The 8137-nt window shown below is 43.4% G+C and overlaps 1 protein-coding gene across 1 annotated transcript in view; it reads right to left on the bottom strand.

Moving 5' to 3' along the window:
* Window positions 1-5067: 5067 nt before the first annotated feature.
* Window positions 5068-8137, bottom strand: part of LOC129820309 (FH1/FH2 domain-containing protein 3-like) — a gene marked incomplete at its 5' end in the record, with an annotated part of 105923 nt that continues 102853 nt past the window's right edge. Inside the window, 1 exon segment of the mRNA XM_055877378.1 lies at window positions 5068-8137. This exon segment is cut by the window's right edge and continues 2126 nt beyond it.

Here is an 8137-nt window from a genome sequence, read left to right as displayed (position 1 = left end):
TACTTACTTTGTAGTGTACTTAATTTGTAGTGTACTTACTTTGTAGTGTACTTACTTTGTAGTGTACTTACTTTGTAGTGTACTTAATTTGTAGTGTACTTAATTTGTAGTGTACTTACTTTGTAGTGTACTTAATTTGTAGTGTACTTACTTTGTAGTGTACTTAATTTGTAGTGTACTTACTTTGTAGTGTACTTAATTTGTAGTACTTAATTTGTAGTGTACTTAATTTGTAGTGTACTTACTTTGTAGTGTACTTAATTTGTAGTGTACTTACTTTGTAGTGTACTTAATTTGTAGTGTACTTCAAACGGATCTCCCACAGAAGCATCATTGTCGCTGAACTCCAACCAAAAAAAACCTTTCACTCATTGAACAACTTTAGCCTTTTGTTTTCGTCTTCCTCTCTTCAACCAAACTGCAAGGATCCGATCTCTCCACAAATCTCCCACTGGGCCAGAATCATCCAGTTCTGTGGGTTTTTATAATGATTTGTTTGTATCAAACAATGGCTGTTAACCAGAACGGTTCCATAGGAACACTTTTGTAGAAGGTGCAGAAATCAACAAAGCAATCCACTAGTTTGGTTTCCATCAAAATGGCGGCAGAATTTCATGCTAAAATTGAAAAATATGCATAAAAACTATTTGAGAATTTTCCCACCAGAGACCCCCCCCCCCCACCCCCTTCTTCTTCTTCTTTATGATTTAATTGGCAGATCGCATCCAACTAAAGTGCATACACCGCCACCTACTGTACTGGTGTGTGAGGCCATTCACGGCCTACCTACTTTAAACTCTTGATACAACATTGGGGAAAAGGAAAAGGAAAATTGCCCTGCCAACTATTAGCCCTCTAAAAAACCCACCACCCCATTTCACTATTTAACCCTGTCTAGCCAACGGTCTGAGAGGACAGAGCATCACCCCTGCAGCTGGTCTGCAGTAAATACTCCTAAATCTCTGCCGTTGCCACCACAACCTCTATTTTCTGTGACTTCCGAGCAAGTCCAAATAATTGATTAAAACACACTGTTTTGCAATGAAGGTCTACAGTAGCCTCAACAGTACTCTGTAGGGTAGCACCATGGTGTAGCTGGAGGACAGCTAGCTTCCATCCTCCTCTTGGTACATGGACTTCAATACAAAACCTAGGAGGCTCATGGTTCTCACCCCCTTCTATAGACTTACACAGTAATTATGACAACTTCCATAGGACGTCCTCCAACCTATCAGAGCTCTTGCAGCATGAATTGACATGTTGTCCACCCAATCAAAGGATCAGATAATGAATCTAGTACTGAAAGCATAAGCTACAGCTAGCTAGCACTGCAGTGCATAACATGTGGTGAGTAGTTGACTCAGAGAGAGTGAAAGAAAATATTTTAACAGTTAATTAATTTCTTCCAAAATGAAGGAGAAGCAAAAGAGAGATTGTCATTTTTTTTCACTTTCATTTTCTTAGCTAGCAAATGCAGCTAGCTAGTTTAGCCTACTGAAACAGCCTGCTCAAACAGAGGGATACTATGTTAGCTAGCTGGCTATGACTATCCAACACAACACTGGAACTCTTCCAAGACAAGGCAAACTTTTGGTTTTACTCATTTAAGTGCTAAACTGTTTACTGACTGTACACTGTAAAGTTACTGCATGATTGTAGCAGGTTTACTAACGCGTTAGTTATATTAGCTATGTTGACTAGAACGTAACTTTAGCTAATATGGGGACAACCATGTAGGCTGTGTAGCGGTTTGGCTCGGAAAGTTTTTTTCACCTGGTCACATACAGATGATTTGTTGTACATTGAAGTCCACAAGCGAAGGCAAGAGAAGGAATACAACGTGGCTGTTATGAAAGTGAACTGCGTTTATGTGTAATCAGGGGTGTATTCATTCTGACGATTTCTGTTGAAAAAACGTTTCTTAAACGGAACAAAACAGGGATAAACATACCTGAATTTGTCCAATAGAAACTCTCGTTTGTAACTGTTGGACTAATGATTACTCCATATATCAGCTAGATGCAGGCAGGAGTGTGCGAGGCGGTATTGAATACATAGTATCCTGATCTTTCTCATCTCTCAGCTATAGGACAGACACTCCAGAACACATTTCCATTTGTTTTTTAATATATATTATATATATTTCTATATATTTTAATGTTTATCCTTGCATGAAGCTGTTATTCAATGCGTTTCTAGCGGCTAATAGCAGTAAGGTGAAATTCACTGTTTAATCAAATATGGATTTTTTTGTATATATTTTTTTTTACCTTAAGGGGTCTTAAATTTACAAATCAAAAAATGTATCTTTGCTATGACCATTTTAAAAACAATTCCATATGTTAGTTTAGTAGAACTCCTGGTTCAGACGTTTTTAAGGATTAAAGGTTTTCCATCGCATTTTCAACTCTACTTCTCAGAATTTGTATTTTGCGTTTTATAGCGAGTGTGCCCACTCTGATATTTCCATGTATACTCATAGCGCTGTTGGCTAGAGCCCACATGATGAGATTATTATTACGGACAAAATAGCCAGATTATTTTTTATTTGTCAAAATGGCAGCCAAACAGCGATTATCATGTCACCAGAATAAGACCGTCGATATTTATTGGAAAGGAGCATCAAACGCATCAAATCAAATCAAATGTATTTTATATAGCCCTTCGTACATCAGCTGATATCTCAAAGTGCTGTACAGAAACCCAGCCTAAAACCCCCAAACAGCAAGCAATGCAGGTGTAGAAGCACGGTGGCTAGGAAAAACTCCCTAGAAAGGCCAAAACCTAGGAAGAAACCTAGAGAGGAACCAGGCTATGAGGGGTGGCCAGTCCTCTTCTGGCTGTGCCGGGTGGAGATTATAACAGAACATGGCCAAGATGTTCAAACGTTCATAGATGACTAGCAGGGTCAAATAATAATAATCACAGTAGTTATCGAGGGTGCAGCACCTCAGGAGTAAATGTCAGTTGGCTTTTTTTGCACGGGTCAGGGTTCCATACATTTATGCTGCACCACCTTGCACAAGTTCATCATCATTTGGAAAATTTCCCCCGACACATTTTCTGTTTCCATCAAACCTGTCGTCATTTTCTGTTTCCATCAAACCTGTCGTCATTTTCTGTTTCCATCAAACCTGTCGTCATTTTCTGTTTCCATCAAACCTGTCGTCATTTTCTGTTTCCATCAAACCTGTCGTCATTTTCTGTTTCCATCAAACCTGTTGTCATTTTATGGTTTCCATCAAACCTGTTGTCATTTTCTGTTTCCATCAAACCTGTCGTCATGTTTTGTTGTTGATCCGACATATTTTACTCACTTGAAATTGTTCAACGGCTCCCTTAGTGTGGGGGAGATTCTGAAAACTGTTCTTCCTGTATTCACAGCGCCACCTGCAGGAAACTAGGCTAACTGACTTCCTGTGTGGTTTGAACGCACAACAGTAGGAGCGTTCACAGCCAATTTACTTGAAGACATGTATTTCTCCCCAGTTTAACCAGCAACATCCTCAACCCAACAACCAACGCTGATCTCTGAATTAAATAAGCAATCCAGCAATGACAATATATCACATATCCATCTCCTTAAATGTGTGAGTTATGACAATTCTGTTTCACTGGGTCTTATATCAACAATTGAACTGTATGTGCAGACTCATGTTGGCTACAGCCTAAATGTACTCACCTATAAGGACGTCCACACACAGGGCAGGTAGCCAAGCGAGTTAAAACGTTGGGTCTAGTAACCGAAAGATTGCTAGTTCGACTCCCCGTGCCGACTCCCCGTGCCGACAAGATAAACCATCTGTTGCTTGGCACTTAACCCAAATTGGTCCAGTGTTGCTGTTGATAATGGTTGATACCCTGGCTGTGACCCCATTCTCCTGGCTGTGACCCCACTCTCCTGGCTGTGACCCCACTCCCCTGGCTGTGACCCACTCTCCTGGCTGTGACCCCACTCCCCTGGCTGTGACCCCTCTCCCCTGGCTGTGACCCCTCTCCCCTGGCTGTGACCCCACTCCCCTGGCTGTGACCCCACTCTCCTGGCAGTGACCCCACTCCTGGCTGTGACCCCACTCTCCTGGCTGTGACCCCTCTCCCCTGGCTGTGACCCCTCTCCCCTGGCTGTGACCCCACTCCCCTGGCTGTGACCCCACTCTCCTGGCAGTGACCCCACTCTCCTGGCTGCGACCCCACTCTCCTGGCTGTGACCCCACTCTCCTGGCTGCGACCCCACTCTCCTGGCTGTGACCCCACTCTCCTGGCTGTGACCCCACTCTCCTGGCTGTGACCCCATTCTCCTGGCAGTGACCCCACTCCCCTGGCTGTGACCCCACTCTCCTGGCTGTGGCCCCACTCTCCTGGCTGTGACCCCACTCTCCTGGCTGTGACCCCACTCTCCTGGCTGACCCCACTCTCCTGGCTGTGACCCCTCTCCCCTGGCTGTGACCCCACTCCCCTGGCTGTGACCCCACTCCCCTGGCTGTGACCCCACTCTCCTGGCAGTGACCCCACTCTCCTGGCTGCGACCCCACTCTCCTGGCTGCGACCCCACTCTCCTGGCTGTGACCCCACTCTCCTGGCTGTGACCCCACTCTCCTGGCTGTGACCCCACTCTCCTGGCTGTGACCCCACTCTCCTGGCTGTGACCCCACTCTCCTGGCTGTGACCCCCCTCCCCTGGCTGTGGCCCCACTCTCCTGGCTGTGACCCCACTCTCCTGGCTGTGACCCCACTCTCCTGGCTGTGACCCCACTCTCCTGGCTGTGACCCCACTCTCCTGGCTGTGACCCCACTCTCCTGGCAGTGACCCCACTCTCCTGGCTGTGACCCCACTCTCCTGGCTGTGACCCCACTCTCCTGGCTGTGACCCCACTCTCCTGGCTGTGACCCCACTCCCCTGGCTGTGACCCCACTCCTCTGGCTGTGACCCCACTCTCATGGCTGTGACCCCACTCTCCAAGGGGGAGATTGGATATCAAACACAACATTTCCACTTCACACGTGTATAACACACACTTGTACATGTGTGAAACTGTAAGCACTCACCTAAGCATTACACACACTCACGTTTTACTGAACGATGTCGTTTTATTGCAGGGTGTGCATACATAGCGTTTCAGGTGACAGGTGTAACATAAATTAAATCCAAACAGCATGGTTTTAGTGTCCAGTTCACTGGTTACATGAATTTTAAATATTCCCAAATCCATTTGAAGTAACAACCACAGAACCAACAGAACCAACAGAACCAACCAGAACCAACCAGAATTAACAGAACCAACCAGAACCAACCAGAATTAACAGAACCAACCAGAACCAACCAGAATTAACAGAACCAACCAGAACCAACAGTAAAACACAATAGTAAGGAGTCTAAAACAACCCACTGGCTGAATCAACGTTGCTTCCACATCATTTGAATGAAACGACGTTGAATCAACGTAGAATCAATGTGGAAAAGACGTCTGTGCCCAGTGGGAAGTGTCCAGAGTCCCCACGTTCCCTCTACAGGAACAAACACAGGTAGATATTCATTATGTGACAATGCAAGCTTTTTATCTTCCTTTAAAATGACAATTCACGGAATAACTCTTCTCTTTTTGTCTCAGACTATAATACACTAATTCTACATAAATTAATAATAGAAAACATAGAACGACTCCAACGCAGCTGGAAGGGCCTTTACATACCGTAAACTGAGTTCATCTGCTTTTAATTTTCCTTCCAAATACTTTTTTACATTTGAACTTCTTTCTTCTTCTATGTATAAACAGTTCTGAGATCAAATCCTTTTCCTTAGTTATGTTCTTCTTCTATCATTTTCCTTAGTTATGTTCTTCTTCTATAATTTTCCTTAGTTATGTTCTTCTTCTATCCTTTTCCTTAGTTATGTTCTTCTTCTATCATTTTCCTTAGTTATGTTCTTCTTCTATCATTTTCCTTAGTTATGTTCTTCTTCTATCATTTTCCTTAGTTATGTTCTTCTTCTATCATTTTCCTTAGTTATGTTCTTCTTCTATCCTTTTCGTTAGTTATGATCTTTTTCTTTTTCAAGAGAACAATGTCAAGCTTCAATTTCAGAGAAATAAGGTTCCGCCTTACAGACTGAGTTCTAGGACTGAGTTCCAGGACTGAGTTCCAGGACTGAGTTCCAGGACTGAGTTCCAGGACTGAGTTCCAGGACTGAGTTCCAAGACTGAGTTCCAGGACTGAGTTCCAGGACTGAGTTCCAAGACTGAGTTCCAGGACTGAGTTACAAGACTGAGTTACAAGACTGAGTTCCAGGACTGAGTTACAGACTGAGTTCCAGACTGAGTTCCAGGACTGAGTTCCAGGACTGAGTTCCAGGACTGAGTTCCAGGACTGAGTTCCAGGACTGAGTTACAAGACTGAGTTCCAAGACTGAGTTCCAGGACTGAGTTCCAAGACTGAGTTCCAGGACTGAGTTCCAAGACTGAGTTCCAGGACTGAGTTCCAGGACTGAGTTCCAGGACTGAGTTACAAGACTTCACACAGGAACGATGAATCCTTGGAAGGGACTGATGCTAAAAGAAAGCCAGTTATATGTTCCCTGTCCTATTGAAGAACCCCGGTCCAGGGATGTAGCTGTGTCCCGAAGACGAGCTCCCAGAGGTAACACCTGGGCGTGGTGTAGTGGAGAGGGGCGTGAGCATAGAATTCTAACAGGGTTTGGGTTGGTTCTCTATCCAGTCAATCACAGTAGGGCTGTTGGGGTAAAAGTTGTGTATTTCTGTATAAATTAAACAATTACACAGTGAAGGTAAAACCATTTTTGTTTAAATGAAGAAAAAAAGTACAATAACATCAATGTAAATCCTCATGAGACAACTTCTCTTCCTTAAACTATAACTTTATAGACTTCTCTACCTTAAACTATAACTTAATAGACTTCTCTACCTTAAACTATAACTTAATAGACTTCTCTACCTTAAACTGTAACTTTATAGACTTCTCTACCTTAAACTATAACTTAATAGACTTCTCTACCTTAAACTATAACTTAATAGACTTCTCTACCTTAAACTATAACTTAATAGACTTCTCTACCTTAAACTGTAAGTTAATAGACTTCTCTACTTTAAACTATACCTTAATAGACTTCTCTACCTTAAACTGTAAGAGACGTATCTACCTTAAACTATAACTTAAACGTAAATAATGTGACACAGTGACACAGTTCAGATGGGAGTGGCGTTGAGGAAGGCTAGTACTGTGATACGGCCAGGAGATGTACTGTCAACGGAACGGGTAAAACGTTGGGGCAAAGGTATGAACAGAGGCAGACTGAGAACAGAGGCAGACTGAGAACAGAGGCAGAATGAGGACAGAGGCAGAATGAGGACAGAGGCAGAATGAGGACAGAGGAAGAATGAGGACAGAGGCAGAATGAGGACAGAGGCAGAATGAGGACAGAGGCAGAATGAGAACAGAGGCAGAATGAGGACAGAGGCAGAATGAGGACAGAGGCAGAATGAGAACAGAGGCAGACTGAGGACAGAGGCAGAATGAGGACAGAGGCAGCAGGTACTGTAGGCTACCTGTAAAACAAAATGGTACACACCAAACACACAGCCTTCCTTGCAACTAATGAGTAAGAAATATACAAACAAAAATATGTCAGATCAGACACATACGGTGCATTAGGAAAGTATTCAGACCCCTTGACCTTTTCCACATTTCGTTACGTTACAGCCTTATTCTAAAATATATATATTTTTTCTTCTCATCAATCTATACACAATAACCCCATAATGTCAAAGCAAAAACAGGTTTTTCAAAATGGTTTAAAATGTACAAAAAAAAACAACAGCTAAAATATCTAATTTATATAAGTATTCAGACCCTTTACTCAGTACTTTGTTGAAGCACCTTTGGCAGTGATTACAGCTTTGAGTCTTCTTGGGTTTGACGCTACAAGCTTGGTACACCTGTTTTTGGGGAGTTTCTCCCATTCTTCTCTGCAGATCCTCTCAAGCTCTGTCAGGTTGGATGGGGAGCGTCGCTGCACAACTATTTTCAGGTCTCTCCAGAGATGTTTGATCCGGTTCAAGTCCGGGCTCTTGCTGGGCCACTGAAGGACATTCAGAGTCTGGTCCCGAAGCCACTCCTACGTTGTC

The sequence above is a fragment of the Salvelinus fontinalis genome, chromosome 22 (assembly GCF_029448725.1).
Source record: "Salvelinus fontinalis isolate EN_2023a chromosome 22, ASM2944872v1, whole genome shotgun sequence".
Classification (NCBI taxonomy): Eukaryota; Metazoa; Chordata; class Actinopteri; order Salmoniformes; family Salmonidae; genus Salvelinus; species Salvelinus fontinalis.
Note: the sequence above shows the minus strand (reverse complement) of the source record. Positions and strands in the feature narration are given on the sequence as shown.